The 17,713-nt window shown below is 39.0% G+C and overlaps 1 protein-coding gene across 1 annotated transcript in view; it reads left to right on the top strand.

Annotated features, from left to right (window-relative positions):
• The first annotated feature begins 768 nt into the window (after positions 1-768).
• Positions 769-17,713, top strand: part of LOC126336576 (uncharacterized) — an 87,508-nt gene continuing 70,563 nt past the window's right edge. The window contains exon 1 of the mRNA XM_050000431.1: positions 769-1,032. The gene's annotated coding sequence lies outside the window, so the exon portion shown is untranslated. The remainder of the gene's footprint in view (positions 1,033-17,713) is intronic.

Here is a 17,713-nt window from a genome sequence, read left to right as displayed (position 1 = left end):
GATCAACGAAATATGTGGATCTTTTTGTAATTAAGATAGCCGTGTATAAGTTTCCAAGAAAATTGTTAAAATTTGCAGGTCGTAAGAAAGTTCATGATAGCAAGGAAGCGTTTTGAATCGCAATTGACTACATTACGCTAGTGTAAACGAAGAGTTAATTAAAGTCTAGCGGATACTGGTGGCGTAAAAGTATTTTGCGGCACATTGAGTTTTTCCTCATAGAGCAGTCTTTTATTTTCCCTCCCCCCAAGGGTAATTAGGGAAGTAAAGGAATGTTGATATTTATTAGGAAGAGACCATTAGCACAACACTGAGGATGTAGCGGTGCTCCATAGGCGAAAGTGACTGACTCATATGCGAAAGATTTAAAAGGTGACTTAGTCCTGACTGCCTAAAAAGTCGCTAGAAGTCGCTAAAATTTTTCTTCCGATAAAGACACAATTTTGCTCGCTAAAAGTTCATAAAATCCGCTAGTTCTAGGGACTGTGGAACTAGAACGGCAACACTGGCATTGATCGTTCGCTTATTTCTATACTCTGACGAACGGAATGTCACAATAGTCAGGTTGATTGCATTGTTGGTCACAGCCGAGGTATTGCATAGTGAGCTTGGATTTAAGAAACATTTGCGATTGTTTTCTGTGTATTCAAAGGGTTCAGTATGTTGTTTTAGGATACGCTGAAGGGAAAACTATGTAATGCATAAATCTCGTGAAGCGTATCTTTGGTACGCCACCAAATGCATCAAAAATCTCTGGTACGAGAGTTTGTTTTTCTTTGGATCCTCTCAGATGGAAACAACAGAAAACTGCTTCCTCTAGCACTTCACTTTAGAATTAGTTTTTAAGAAAGACTTTGCTGTATGTGTTGAGAGCTATATTTTATCTCTCGAAATAGCTTGTTCCGAGTAGGTTTTAGGAGCCCATCTTTGCCGTTTACACTGAAAGTAAAAGGAAGAAATTTAGTGGCACAGTGGCGGATTCTTTGCTTGCTGTCACAAAAAATGTGTATATATGGACCCTCGGAAGGAAAGGTAATGTCACTGAGACCAGGTGAGAGTGGAATAAAACTTCTATGCACAAATTTCGCGTTGTTGCAAGTCCGTTGAAATATTTATTAATTCTTTCGAAACCAAATAAAGTTGTGGTATCTCGGGTTTGCTCGGCTTAATTGATTAGTAATGTGTTTCCAGGTGTTATGCCGATTTATTATTTTTATTCTATGTACAGTGCATAAATGGAAACTACTGTGCTTAAAGTGGAAACAAATCTCGGCAGAACACCCGAAAGCACACTGTTAACCAAATAAAGTTACATGTTTTAGTGAGATACCGATATCCATGCGTAACATAAAGCAGCGTTGTGGCCTTTTATGTATAGCAAATGACTGAAATTTACAAGCCTTGTTTCTGTGTATGTGTAGGAGATATATGGTCAAAACAACTGAAATGAAACGTGTTCTCTTTTATTCGTTTCATTATTAAAAGTCGTTGTAGTGTTACTTGCATCCCAAATCTGTATTTCAAATTTTTACGTAAAAATTATAAAGCCAAAATCAGTTACAATGAGCAGGTGCCAATCAGTGATACCTGGCAATGTTTTTCAGCGAATAAGATCATGAGATAATATTCTTCAGACCGTGATTTATCTAATTTGAAGGCCGGTGTTACTAAATGAAGATTAAATAATGTACGGGATAAAGTTCCCAATCGTTACAGATAGCGCTAGACTGGTACTTCGTGTAAGAAGATTCATCCATCATCTTGAGCAGAATAAACATAATCTTCCTGTTCTTCATTCGCAAGCGGGTAGTAAACAACAATTAAACGTCATCGTGCCCTGAAACTTTCTGATGGGTAGCAGGTAGTTAGTAATAGTTGCAGCGTTCGGGCGTAAATTTCAATCAAATTTGTTGACGTTATGTTGACTGGCACTTTAGTTCGACAATAATTTCCTCATAATTTCAGTGGAGCAGTCAGTGCTCACAATGCAGTGTGTATCAATCAGTGTCTCGTATAAACGAATCACTGGTCGCTGAAACTATTAGATACCATTTCTTGGTAGTAAGCTAATGCAACAATAAATTAGTAAAACTAGAATAATGAGGCACTCTTAGTTTATACCCAGGGACGAAGCACACATTTTGTGCAGTAACCGTGTGATGTTTATGCTGTTGTTGTACTTCATTAATTTTCTTTGTGCAGTAGTATTATTTACATGTGCTTGGGAAATTGTATAGAGGAGCTATTGCTGTTATGTTTGAAACTATCACATTAACAAGTTCTCATCAAGTCCTCAGTGCCCAGTGAATAAAAGTTACAGGCATTAGACTTAGAAGTCGATGTTCATGCCTATTGAAGTTCCTGTTGTTTTTGTGATTTTCAGATCGAAGACTGGCTTGATGCAGCTCTCTTTGCTACTTTAACGTGTGCAATCCTCTTCATCTCATAAAACTAATGCAATTTACATCCTTCTGAATCTGCTTACTGTATTCATCTCCTGGTCTCCCTTTACGATTTTTACATTCCCGCCCCCCGCGCACACATTTTCCTCCAATACTAAGTGGGGGTTAACTTGACGTCTCAGAATGCGTCCTATCAACCGATCCCTTCTTCTAGTCGTGTTGTGCCACAAATTTCTTTTCTCGCCAATTCACTTCTGTATCACCTCATTTGTTACGTTAGCATTCTTCTGCAACACATTTCAAAAACTTCTGTTTTCTTCTTGTCTGATCTGTTTATCATCAATGGCTATCTGTAAGTTAGTGACACTGGAATAGCGGTAATTATATAGTTTACACAGAAATTAACCTCAGTAGGATGTTATGAACAAGAGCTACCTTAAATTGATAAGAAAACCAGATCATTCATCGGATCTTCTGTGAGCTAACCAAGTATGCAGTTTTTCCAGTATGTTCAGCTTACTGCTGCTGTCAAAACTTACTTCAGAAGAATCGAGATTCCTTAATAGCATTTTTCGGTCTAGAAAAACTGTTAAGTAAGGGACACAAATTTTTTCCTGTTTTGTTCAACATGTATATCGAAGATGCAAAGTAGAAATTAAAGTGGGATTGAAATTCAGGGTGGGAGGGTATCAGTAACTTATCACTTACACTCTTTCACCCTGGTTTCGCTGATGACATTGCTATGTCGATGAATTACAGGATATGTTGAATGGGATGGACAAGCTTTCTAGCACATAATATGGACTGAGCTTAAAAATCAAAGAAAGGCTGCACTATTAAGCAGCAGCTTAAAAAAAATTAACGATAAACTTAACCTGATAACTGGGTACCACGTAGTACTCGAGGAGAAGGAATTCTGATTCCATGGACTCAAAATAAATTATACAAGCAGACTAGCACAGGCATAGACCAATTTCCGAAAATGTACTTGTGGAACGTAGCAGTGTATGAAAAATCGAAGAATTTGAGATGTGATGTTACACAATGATGTCGAAAATGAAGTGGAATGACAGAATACCTAATGAGGACAGAATACCTAATGAGGAGGTTCTCCGCACTATCAGAGGAGAAAGTGTAATAAGGTAAACACTAACTAGATGACGTGGAAGGCTAATAGAACATTTATTAAGACATCAGAAATGTACCTCGAGATACTAGAGTGCCTTAAAGAGCAATAACTGTGGGGGAAGACATAGATTGGAATATGTACAATAAATAATTGAAGACGTCGTACATAGCAGCTACTGAAGGAAGGAAGGAAGATTACGGTTTAACATCTGTTTGACATCGAGGTTATTAGATACGGAGCACAAACTCAAGTTGTTTCAAGGACTGGGTACGAAAGCGGCCGTGCTCTTGCAAAGGAACCATCCCTGCATTTGCCTTGAGCGGTTTAGGAACTCACGGAGAAGCCAGATCCGGGCGGCTGGACGCGTGTTTGAACTGCCGTCCTCCCGATTGTGAGTCCAGTGTGCTAACCAATTTGAGGGGGGGGGGGGGGGCGGGGGGGGGGGGGGAGAAAATTATGCATCATGTTGTACAGTAGAAAAATATAATCGTTGATACTGATTGGCAAGTATTATAAATTATTTCGGCCCATTTGAGGCTATGTTGAAGAAAAGCATAACCAACAACATTTCTTACCTTTGAAAATGTGTATTACTACTTTTCATCATGCTTTTTGGCAAACATGTTTAAACAGCTGCATCTTCCTGGAGGTTACTAGTACAGACAACCGCTGTGTGATCTACAAATAAAAAACATTTACTAGTGGCAGACATTCTGATCATATTGCTCTGCTAAATGCATTCCAAATATGGGATGATGTACAGATAAATAATGAAGTAACTAAAACTCGTTTTTTTGCGAGTGTAAGAAGTTGTCAGTGTCAACACTGTGTTAATAACGTTGTTTACTACCATAATTTTCGTATACAAGTGGACTTGTAAGCTAGATAATCAGTAGTGCTTGTGTGTGTTTTGAAATGTTATAGAACCCATTGTTATGTGTTTTGATGATTTGATGAATGTAACCTCTTGTACGAAGACAGAACAATCTCGTCAAGTATCAGGTGATTTTCAGTGTTGCCAGTAAGCAAGTTACATGTATTTTGATGAATAAACCAATTTAGATTTGGAAATATTTAATTTGGTAGTCAACAAAATATTTAATTTGGTCTTCAACAAGTGCTTCCAGCCTGTAAGTTTTATCAGTAGTATGAACATGCAAGTCATTTGCATTTTTTAAAAATCTTAAAGAAGATTTAAGTTGCGAGAGTAGTACTGCGTGTGTTTTGTGCTTGAAGTCTTATGTATTTTGAGAAACAATTTTATTTTGGCTCAATGTTCAAATTTTTGTTCCCAATCAAGAGACCTGTAATTACACTTCTGTATTATGATAAGCAACTTTGTGTGTAAATATGTGTGTGTGTGTTTTGCTAACGTACTTTACACATGGAGATACTGCAAGTTAAACAGTTTATATAATTTTTTTCGATAAAGTCTTTTGAAAGTGCCACGTACTTCTCAGCATGGCCAAGATGGTTGCTCTAGGGTTACATTGTGCATGGCTGTTTCAGTTTAATGTTTGCTAAATATTACACTGTGACTGGTTGTTTTGTTGTAACGATCACTACCGTTCCCAAAGACGTGTTGTGTTTCCCTAGAATGTGAATGATGTCATAGATAATCAGGGTGTTGTATGTCATGTGATAATGAGGATGTCATCACTAAGGGGATGTGGCATTTACCAACATGATGATCGTGTCATAGATGTGTAAATCTCCGAAAACGCCTTTTCAGTTTGTTTTATATTAACTTTTGTGTCCATTGGACTATCGAATCCGAGACTGAGAGCATTACATAAGGGACCACGAAATAACCTCGCTAGGCGCCTGTTATGAATATGTGTCTCTTAAACTTTTCAAATATTAAAGTTATTCAGTTAAAAATGGAAAAATGTTACTTTTAAATAATAACAGTACAAGATGAATTACTTCGATTTATTGTCCCTTAAGCACTTAACACTTCCCCAACAATACCTTAACTCTTCCAGCCTTGCGTTAACAGTTAAGCTCGTATCACGTTCGTACTGAAGTGACCATTGCTACGTTGCATTTACACATTAATTAAACAGATATTTACTGATCATGGAAGCCATTTCTTTTGCTTTCTAATTCTAGCTTGCGCTCTGTCTCTAATGACCTCGTTGTCGATAAGACGTTAAGCACTAATTTCCTTTTCATCCTCCTTCAACCATAAATCACTTATTGGATTAGGAAGCTGAAGCTGGCTGCTTTGTTAGTAATGGGATGATTCGATTGGTTATGAATAATGGTGCTGATGATTGTGGGTTTCCTGTAAATTATGAGCCCATGTCTGGTGCTTCTCTTTTGTGTGGTGAGATCTAGGAATTGAGTTTTTCGTTGTTCGTGTTTTAATGGTGAACTGTATTAGTGGGTCAATGGCGTTTATGCCCTGATAAAGTTCTTTTATGTGAGGCCATGATTCATCTATTTGGCAAATTATATCATCTACATATCTGTACCAATATATTATATTGTACTGTTTTTGTGTCACTACTTCGTCAAAGATTTGCTTTTCCATCTGACTGAGGACACAGTCACCTAGGAGGCCACTGATTGGGGATCCCATAGGTAGTCCATCTTGCAGAAAGTAAAATTGTTGATGAATATGAAGTAGTTTTGCTCTGTAATGAGCCTGAGTATGGCTGATAATTTTTTAAAGTTTGTGATGGAATATTTCCTTGTAGTTGGAGGTTTTTTTCTATGACGTTCATGGTTCCTTCTGTTGGAATATGTGTGAACAAGGTAATATGTCAAATGGAATTAACGTTGCTGCGATTGGTATGTTTTCATTTCTTACTTTTTGTGATAAGTCGCTTGAGTTCTATTTTCTGCTTATTTGTATATTGACTGTAGCAGAGAGTATGTTTGTTTGGCAAAGTAGTATGATCGTACTTTGGCAAACTTTATCAATGGACATATGGAAATTCCAGTTTTGTGAACTTAGGCAGTGATTTGAAAATGGGTGCCTTAGGTTTTTTCTTAATTATTCTTTTAATTTTGTGCATCTGTATAAACTGTTTCTACGTTTTACAGAGTTTTCCTTAAGTTTGTGTGATATCAGTTTTTTGGATCACTTGTTAATTATCTAATGTTGCTTTAGATGAATTCTAATGTTTTGCCAATGCATTCCTGTTCTTTTATTACTTCAGCCGTGTTATCCTTGTCGTATTTTGTGATGATTGCATTTTCTTGCACTATTGTTTGTGTAGTTTTCTGTATGTTTTTCCTTGGGTTATAATTGTGTTTTCTTTTATAGTGGTTTTGTTCTCTTTGATAATGTTTCTTATTTCCTCAACAACTAGTTCTCTTGTTAGATTTGCAATGAACTCAGGAGTTTTTAGTTTTTCTTGTTGCTTTATGACATGTTCAGTTCCTGTTATGATACTCTCTATTGTGTTGTGTGACATCATTATGCTTTGGTGATGAATTCTTCTCGGGTTATCAGCCGAGTGGTGGCGTCATCTTGTCTCCACGTTTCAATGAGTTTCGTACCCGTCATCTTCTGGCGAAGAGAACAATTCATAAGTAGAATACGCAGATAAGGACTGCAATCGCATATACCATTATGTTATGTTTGAGATCCTTTTCAAGCAGGCTGCTCTCTTGTTCAGACAATTTTATGTCTCTTAGATTAATCACTCTTTTTTTGAAAGCTGTGTTTGATGTATTTCTGATGATATTAATAGGTGTTTGTGTGGTTTATCATTTTGGTGAGCTTCTTTTGCTGTATTGTATGTTTTCTTTCAATTATGATATCTGTGTATGTTCTAACCCTGCAGATTAGTTCATCATAATATGGAGGATACTTTGTCGTTTGCTAGCTCTATATGCAATCTGTATAGTTCAGTGATCAATGCCTGTTTTTTGGAATACAAAGACCAGATTTCTTGCGTTATTCATGTGTTTTCAGCCTTACGTTTTATCTGTTGTCATAACGATGACCTGTTGTTCACAGTTATGATTACATAGCTGGGGACTATTTTATAGGCCAAAGGTAGTTCGTTGAATTTTTTGCTGAGTACGGTTTTTTGAAGCTTGATGGTTGAGTTCTGGAATTTGTTGAACAGCTACGACGAAAATACTCGGCTTGACGTATAAATAGTTATCTTGTGGTGTTGCAGTTCTTCTTATTTCTATGCTTGTTAAGAAATTTGAATGAGGAATTCTGCCTTAGGCGAGACACCTGCAGAGTTTTGTTTTACCCAGGCATGTATCAGCACTTTTTGTGCTATCTTCAATGGGTTACTTTATTTACTCTCTGCTAAATTGTTATTACATATTAACGTTCAAAGAAAACATTTGGGATCGAGTGAGGTGGCGCCGTGGTTAGCACACTTGACCATCCTGATTTAGGTTTTCTGTGATTTCCCTAAATCTGTCCAGGCAAATGGCAGGATGGTTCCTTTGAAAGGGTATGGCTGACTTCCTTCCCCAGCCTTCCCTTATCCGAGAGGACCGATGACCTCACTGTTTGGTCTCCTCCCCCAGATCAATCAGTCCCTTATCCAAGAGGCCCAATGACCTTACTGTTTGGTCTCCTCCACCAAATCAGTCAATCATGACAATATTTTGTGCAAAATATTTACATTTATGATTGGAGTGATTGTTGTCAACCATTATACAGAGTTTGTTTACAGTTCACAGCTGAGGTATAAATTACTGGGCTGCTGCATTGTATGTTGTTTATTACAGTATGCCTAAAGTTCTGGTTTGACAGCTCATTTGAAAAAACGGTGGATGTATGCATTAGTTTACGTGTCTTACACGAAGCTATTGAATCCTATGTTGGAAGCTAAGTCTGCTACACAGTCTACAACTTTTCGTCTGTAAACAGCGAAACTTCATTTTTATTTTTATGTATTATGTATTTCTGAGCAATAATGGGTATGTATCGCGTTATTTGACGTGTTACTTACAGCTTTGATGTTATGGTCTTTGTCTCCTTTGTTTGTAGTGTGATAACACGCTCATTTGGTTTGCTCTCTCTCCCTCTCTCTCTCTCTCTCTCTGTATGTGTGTGTTTAGAACTGGGAGGGAGGGAAAGAGAGAGACAAAGGGAGAGCTGGAGAGAGAGAGAGAGAGAGAGAGAGAGAGAGAGAGAGAGAGAGAGAGGTTGTTGTGGAAAGGCATCTAGAGTGTAGTATGGGGAAGAGGGAGATTTTGTTCTGGGGGGGGGGGGTGATCATGTGAAGTTTTGGTGAGGGTGTTACTTTATATAGTTCTTCAGGTGTGGCAAAGGGGGTGTATTGCATAGCGATTTGAGTTCGTTTAGTTCTATCATTCCTTGGTCTATTGATTTTGGAATGCGATAGTTTTCTTCTATTGCAAAATTTTGGTGCAAGCTGTTACTAGCCTCGAGAATCTTTAAGTCAGTTTCAACATTTGTTGGGTGGGGATTTTGTGCTATCATGTGATCTGCGAACGTTGAGTGTGAGCTACTGCTTTTCAGTATGGTACGGTACTTTGAGATGTTCTGCATACATGGTTCTGAAATGCCTGCATTTTTGACTGGCTGTATTTGCCAGTGTTGGTGGTATTTGTTACAAGGCTGTTTTGTATTGTGTTGTTGGTTCTGTATGCTATGTTGAGTTCTTGTTTCTTTAGTACATTTCTCAGCCTGTGTGAGTCTTTGTTGTTCTAAGTCATTATGTGCCATTTGTTGCTGATGGTCTGCTGATTTGTTTTATGTTGTGTTGAGTTTGTTTGTGTGTATGTTTCATGACTATTTGTTAGCTGTTTTTGTACTTTGTGGTTTTATATTCATCACACAGATTGAACAAAACACCCATCAGCAAACATGATTGTACATGAGAACTTATTACATTAAAGCAAATTGTACAGGAGATTGGACACGATACAAAGAAAGTAGATAAAGTATAGCACAAAGTAAAAAAAAAAAAAAAAAAAAAAAACAGGTAACACAGGCTGAGAAATGTACTAAAGGAACAAAGACTCAACATAGCATACAGAATCAACAACACAATACAAAACAGACTTGCAACAAATACCACCAACGGTGACACATACTGCCAGTCTGGTATATAGCAACTAACTTGCAACTGCTTCCAATCTTCACAACAATATATCTCTCTCTCTCTCTCTCTCTCTCTCTCTCTCTCTCTCTCTCTGTCTCTCCCTCTCTTCCTCCCCCGCCCCCCTCTCAGCTCTGAAAACACACACACACACACACACACACACACACACACACACACACACACACACACACACACACACGAAACAAATGAATACTATACAGCCACAACATCATGTAATGCCGGCGAAAACACGTGCAAGTTCTAAAAATTGTAGAAAATGTCCGTGAAACGAAAAATGTTAGAAATGAGCGTGTTACCGCCCCACAAACGGAGGAGACAAACACTACAACATTAAATCCGTAAGTAACACGTAAAATAACACGATAAATGTTTATTATCGCTCGAAAATGCATAATAAACTTAAATAACAATTAAGTTTCGTCGTTTGCACACGAAAAGCTGTAGACTGTGTAGCAGACTTACAGCTACCAGCATAGGATTCAATAGCGTCATGTAAGATATGTAAACCAATGCATACATCCACCGTTTTTCCAAATAAACCCAGAACTTTAGACATATTGTAATAAACAACATACAATGCATCAGCCCAGCAACACATATCTCAGCAGCGAACTGTGAACGAACCGTGTATACTATATGACAACAGGCACTTGACTCACAAATGTAAATATTTTGTACCAGATGTTTTCTGTGAACGTTAATATGTAATAACATTTTTACAGAAAGGAAATAAAGTAGCCCACAGAAGATAGCACAAAAAGTGCTGAAACACGTCTGGGTGAAACTAAACTCGAAAGGTGTCTTGCGTAAGGTTAAATTCCTCAACCAAATTTCTTAGCGAGTACAGAAATAGGAAGAACTGCACCACAATATGACTATATAAATCGCATAAATAATCCCTCATGCCTTGCTGCGAAATACCTAAATCACTCGAGCATCTTTCTCCTATGAACCGAAATAACAGTTTATATTCTTAATTATATTTCTGCCAATTTCTTTATATTCTTTATCCGCGACGTAGCTCTCCACGCGACCGCTCCCTGTGGGAACTACTCACTTCAATATTGCGCGTGACGAATAGCGCTGAGCCATTGTTGTCATGGAAAAGCGAGACAAAGCTCCGTCAGAGGAAAGGCGCGCCCGGCTTTGAATGTTCAAGAAGCCACACTCCTTACAGATGGCAAGGCTTGTGGTATTGCAAATGTAAACAAATCAATAATTTCTGAGTAGGTCCGCTAGAACGATCATAGACTGCACTACACAAAGGAACAGAGCTGAAGACAATAACGCAGAATGTGAAGACAAAGGATATCAAGAAGAGATGGGAATTATGATACTGCAAGAACGACCTGACAGGGCACTGAAAGACCTAAGTCGAAACAAAGCCTCAGTATTAGACATTTCCTCAGAGCTACTGCGATCCTTGGGAGAGCTGACTGTAAGAAAACTATTCCACCTGCTATGCAGGATATATGACCAAAGTGAAACACCACTAAACGTCAAGAAGAATACAGTAATTACAATTGTAAGGAAAGCAAGTGATGATAGGTGTGAATATTGCCAAACAATGAGTTTAATAAGTCATGCTTGCCAAATGCCGACATGAATTACTTACAGAAGAAAGAAAGAGCTGGTAGAAGCCGACCCTGGGAAACTATATTTTAGGTTAAAGAGAAATGTAAGACCACGTACGACGGTATTGACCTTATGATTTCTCGTAGAAGTAGATTGCAGAAAGGCAAACCAACACTTGCATTTCCAGCCTTAGAGAAAGCTGTTGATAATGTTGGCAGGAAAACGTTGCTACAAAGGGACCTCATGCACTGTTCTATCCCCTCTGATTTTTTTCATACCTATAGGATTTGAATGTCAGTTCCCGGACATCAGTTCCCTCAAATAGTATGATGATATTCTCAAAACAAAAACGAAAGACAACTCAAAAAAATCGTTTTTGAAAATCAGATTTCCGTGCACTGTTAAGTACAGAACATTTATACCTTTTTAACATATTCGCCTTTAGGTATGTGTGGGGCAACGTGAAAAACGTGTTAAACATGGAATTTAAATAAAACTAAATAATGTTGTTACTAGGAGATTTGAACAAGCGACTTCACGATTACAAGTAGGGGGGGGGGGTGCGATATCAGCGATACTTACAACATATCGAAATTAAGAGTTTAAGCGTGGATATTTCTGTTTCGGTACTGAAGTTACTATTTTCAATAACGTCCGTAATATATAACGCCTGGGGGCTTAGAAAACGTTATTTGTATTCTTTATGACTGAACACCTGACTCACAGGTTAAAAAAAAAAAAAAAAACGTTCCTGATCACCGACTGTAAACCAGGACTACTAATTATTTTGTAGAGGCTGGAATTGAGTTTCCGAATATGTAACATTCGCTCGTCTCGGTTTAGGTTTAATGTGACCGAATAGTTGATTTACCTTAGTACTTAGCACAACGGATAACGTGCTTACAAACAAGGAAGTCAGGGAAGGAAATGTCCCTTAAGCCACTCTAAGTCTTGTCGTATTATACATTTCCCTTTCCATTCACTATCAGTCTCGGCATTGCAGGCGTATTGATCTCTTGGGATAAACGAATCTAGGGTAAATGGGCATGACTTGGGCAATGGAAAACCTATCACATAACGAAGGGCATTTCATTTCATTAATGACACGTATTTATTTTCTTAAAACCAATGACATGGAACACATTTAATACATTCGAACACACTTAAATCATTAGTTACACAGACAAATGCATTAATTCACGCTAGAATAGATGGTCCTTTAATATCCGACTGGAATAGTTCTAGGTACACAAGGTATGATGACGGATAAACATTAATAATCACCATTGGATAATACTAATGCAGTCCGCCCCGACAGCTGAGTGTTCAGCGTGACGGATTGCCGTCCTACGGGCGCGGGTTCGATTCCCGGCTGGGTCGGGGATTTTCTCCGCTTCAGGGACTGGGTGTTGTGTTGTCTTCATCATCATTTCATCCCCATCCGGCGCGCAAGTCTCCCAGTGTGGCGTCGAATGTAATACGGGGCCTCCCATCCAATGACGCCAGACGCTCATTTCCAATACTAATGCATAAATCACATACGCACTCATCTAGTTAATTAACAGTGGGCAACCGTACTAACTACTGGCTACCAAGAGAAAGCTGAGCAAACGGCGAACTCACTGGGCGAAGGAGAAATTTCATACCGAAGGCATGTGCACATTGACAAAACCGTAAATAACCCAAAAATACTTGTTAAGCAATGGTGCAAGCAGCGTGTAGGTGGTCGCTCTACACAGATGCTAATGGTCTCCGCAATGCAAGGTATTTCGTATCTTAGCCGGCCGGAGTGGCCGTGCGGTTCAAGGCGCTACAGTCTGGAGCCGAGCGACCGCTTCGGTCGCAGGTTCGAATCCTGCCTCGAGGATGGATGTGTGTGATGTCCTTAGGTTAGTTAGGTTTAATTAGTTCTAAGTTCTAGGCGACCGATGACCTCAGAAGCTCAGTCGCATAGTGCTCAGAGCCATTTGAACCATTTTTTTTTTTTTGTTTCTCATTAGCTGTAAAACCATGAACATGTGAGTGATGGCAAACAAACGCTGACACAAAATTCCTAAAGAAATAATCATTTAAAGAGGCTCAGAACCTCACACAAGATTCTCTTTTATCTTTACTAGTGGATCAAACCAAGGATTAAACACAGGTACGCTATCATGAACGAAAATCTTGAATGAACAAGAAAATAATGACCGGTTAATAATACGTATAGGATGCAGGTAGTTAGTGTACGTGGATTTTAATGTACTACGCAATGCAGCATAATACTAGCTATGAAATCATGAACATATGGGGGGGGGGAGTTAGGATCCGAAAAATGGTCTTCATGCTGGTTACTAGGAGAGATAATTTTCACATGGAGTTTTGTCCTCTGCTCGAGGTCTAGTGGATAGCGTTGCTGTCTCTGGATAATGGGGTCTCGGGTTCGATTCCTGGTCGGATTGGGGATTTTCTCTGCCCGGGGACTGGGTGTTTGTGTTGACCTCATCATTTCATTATCACCATCAACATTCGTGATAGTGGCTAGATTGGACTGTGTAAAAACTGGACTGTGCAAAAGTTGGGACTTCGTAAGGGCGCTGATGACCGCGCAGGTGAGCGCTTCACAAACCAAACATCATCTCACAGACTTCTGAGCCAAGCTATCTACGAAAAAAAGATTATCGAACTATGATTCCACAACGCTTATGTTATGAATATTTCGGTATGTATCGATGGTTTAATCTCACACAAAGCAATGACCGTTAGAACTGGAGATACTTTCGCATCTATTGATGGTTCAGTTTTACCAAACCGATGACCATCAGACTATATTCTTTCAGAAAAATTTTACAAAAGGATCAAAATTGCGGTACCTCGAATCACTCCTCTAACGTAAATGATAGAGAGAGAAAAAGAGGTAGGCGATTCTACAACTAAATATCGCAATCTGAGATCTGTACCTACAACTTAGACGAGATAGCTCCACAGAGCGTGTCTGAGTTACCGAAACTGGTTACTATATAATAAATAACATCGAATGGGCGGCAGCAGGTGTTTTATTCTATTACGTAAATGAATGGTCTACATCTTACAAAGCTTCAATCACAAGGATGGACATACATTTTCATTCACTCATGAGCGCAGGAAGGGAACACCAGGACAGGAAAGGAAAGGACGCGTATCAAAAATAAATTAACATGTCGGCGCATCCCTTCTCATGCTCAGTTTGGTAGCAAAAAAGTACCGTAAAGACTAATAAACTTTCTGAATTGACTGCTGTTATTTAGAGGATTATAACGTGGTGTAAAAGAAGTTTACTAGCACGTGAAGGGGGTAGAGAAGAATAAGACTTCAACTAGTTCACTAATTACCCACTACATGGGATTAACATCCGGTGTTATTGAAAAATATTTGTAGCTGCTTGCAATGACTAATAATTTCGTTAACTGCCATGCTGGTTCACCACCCAAGCTAACAGTGCAGATATCACAGATCTGGCTGATGGTGGTGACCTCCTGTGGCCTGAGGAAGAGGCTGCTGGTGAAATTTGTATGTAAAAGTATGTTGCAAGCAGATAAGTAATTCCATTAACCATTACACTGAATGTCAAGGTACCTGGCTTGCAGTGTACACAGTTTACTGGGGAGAATCTCGGAGATAACATCAAAATGCATTTACTATCAACTGAACGCGTCAACATATTAGATGCACCAACGTACGTACTAAATGTAATGAGTGACCTAGCAATATTAATTTATTAATTTATTTTTAAAAACAGCAAAAAACAGCGTCGCCGCAAAGTGATAAACCCGCTTGAAATGAATAACTACATTGAAGTCTTTAATGCTAGAAATGACACAGCATTAGTAACGACAAACGCGTAACCTAATATTTAGCTATAAAATGTAGAGGAAAGACCATGGTGGTTATTTTCTCTCTCATGACTGAGCGAGTCGTATCCGTCGACTTTACCTATTACAACAAGTAGTAACTTGAGAAACAACACAAAGAGAAAGCACCAAAAGATAATAAAAACAACACACATAAGCTTTGTGGCTCACACATACTGCTAATTCAGCTGCCACATCTAACTATCCTACTATTCGTTATTAGTTCTAAAGTTTGCAACGGGGCGGTAAATAAAGAAGAAGTGCGGTTGCAGAGAGTTCACACGAATGTGCATATACAAAGGCTGGTTAAGAAAATGTTACTGCAAATTTTTGGCTCTCATGTAAGTCTCAGGGGATGATTTCCACACTTGGTGCATTAGTACACATCCACACCCGCGCATTCTTATAGTTTTTGAATTAATTATTCATTCAGACATAAGTACAGTTTATGCTAGGGAACAAGAATTAGGCGGTTATTATACTAAAATCAGTTTCTCACGATACCGTTCAATCACTATTTATTGGCGTTGTTCTTTTCTTTCACGCAATGAAATTAGCACTGGTGAGACGGTTTACAGTTTTACTTTAATAATAATTTGAGTCCGAGCCCCCAATAGCAGTAATGTAGGTTGCTATAACCGAATCAGTTCGAACAGAACCAGAAGTCCCACTGTCCTCTTTACTCTAGCGGTTTTCGCGCGAAATCACAGATCGCCACATGTTCACTTACTCCGATGTATACCTCGTAATTCGCACTCACACAAATAATCGTAGCACTTCCAGTTCACCAAATAAATGCTTGCACACTTGCACTATTAAACAATACTCTTTGTCGAAATAAATAAGCGTGAGAAAAAATTTTCAAATGACCACATGGGCCACCCACCCTCCAAAACGACTGACCACTGGCCTTGATGGCCGCTCGCTTATATAGGCTCGGATGTCTCACCAGTTAAGGTTACAAATTCTGATACACCATCAGAACCGCGCTAAAAAGTTCATCTTATTCACTATGTTACGTTAATTTCTACGATTACTTTGTCGCCCGTAAAACAAATTTCAGTTGTTGCAAAATTTCACCACTTAGTGCAATTTTTTTTGTTTCCATCTGTGCTGCAAAGTTTTAACATGGAACTGCATATAGCACTGTTTTTAGACGTAACCTATAGCGATATACACATTGCGCTGCTCAAAATCTTCATGTCTATAATAATTAATTAATTATGGGCGATAAATGTTAATAATAATTTGCAAACAATGAAAACTATTGCAAGTTACATGTATAGTTTAACTTAACGAGTTTAAAATAGGTGTGATGCCATCCAAAATATTGTATAGTGCCGTTCTTCACGTCATGAATTTTGTATTGAATTGTATAAACTATTTCCCCTCAAACTTTGTTTATTGCTCTTTACGTGCATAATTATTTATGAATCTTAACATATGACTACGGCACTTGATCCGCTATGACGAGACGTTTTTAATGAGTGCTCGCTCATCCCTGTAAGTTGTTATTTACTATTTTATTAATCTTTCAGTATTCATGACATTAACCGATTTTGAGGTTACTATAACTTTTGCGTCTCGTGACTTGAAATAAAGATCGATCTTTCAGAAGGTGCATATTGCTGACGACAATCCACTGCGGCATCGCTCTACCCCGTAAGTTACATAGTTTTCGCGTAATGCGCTAAAAACCAAACAAGGCCCCCAAGCTACGGGCCACGTGGCCGCCCCCCGGATGGAGACATCCCACCGACCGTTGCAAATATCGCGCGTGCGAGCCACACGCTCCCGCGAATTACGCACCATGTAGCGAGCGCAGTCTCCACAAAGCAATCCTTGCACACTAGAAATATTCATCTAGTAACGGGGGTTTGCACCGTCACAAGTTAGAGGTGCTCGCTGTTCTCACCACAGCTGGTTCGATGATTTTAGCTGCAGATGACAAGATGATGCTCCAAATTGCTGCCTCACTTCCTTTACGAGTAGCATATGCAGATAGGCTGCTACCGTAGTATGCCTCCACAAGCTATCTACGCTGATGGTTGAGGTCCGCTGCACCGCCAAGTGCAGGATGAAAGACTTCTGTCTCGAATCGTGGCACGCTGCTACTCACCAACAACTTCCTCACTCCGAATGCAACAGCGCTCTACAAACCACACTGTACTCTAAGAATTTTTTCATTCCGTTGTGAGAGAGAGGTACAGCAACTCTATTGGATTATTTCAGAATGAAAACAGCCTTTGTTGCAATGCATGTCTAGAAAACGAGAAAACAATTTATTAGAAATAAAAAGGGGAAGGGGCACGGTTCTATTTAGTACGGCTATGCTGGTAAAATAAACTAAAAGCCTTTTTGCGAGTCTGCAAGGCTTGAGTACTGCAACACCCCTTGCCGTCAGGTGGGTGCCACAGCGTCCTATTAGGTGGACCGGACAGATGTCGTCTGTTTCCTCATCCCACTCTCTTAATCTCGTAGGTTCTCAAACAGGAAGCCCATCGTGATTCCACCAGTGCGGGGCAACAGAACCTTTGGCGATAGGTGGCCTATTGCCTACTCTACCACGTGAACTGATATTATACTAAACACAAGATGAAAGTAAGGAGGTGAAATCAAGTGAACAACTGACTACATATGGAACTAATAGTCGCTCATTATCTA

The sequence above is a fragment of the Schistocerca gregaria genome, chromosome 2 (genome assembly GCF_023897955.1).
Source record: "Schistocerca gregaria isolate iqSchGreg1 chromosome 2, iqSchGreg1.2, whole genome shotgun sequence".
Classification (NCBI taxonomy): Eukaryota; Metazoa; Arthropoda; class Insecta; order Orthoptera; family Acrididae; genus Schistocerca; species Schistocerca gregaria.
Note: the sequence above shows the minus strand (reverse complement) of the source record. Positions and strands in the feature narration are given on the sequence as shown.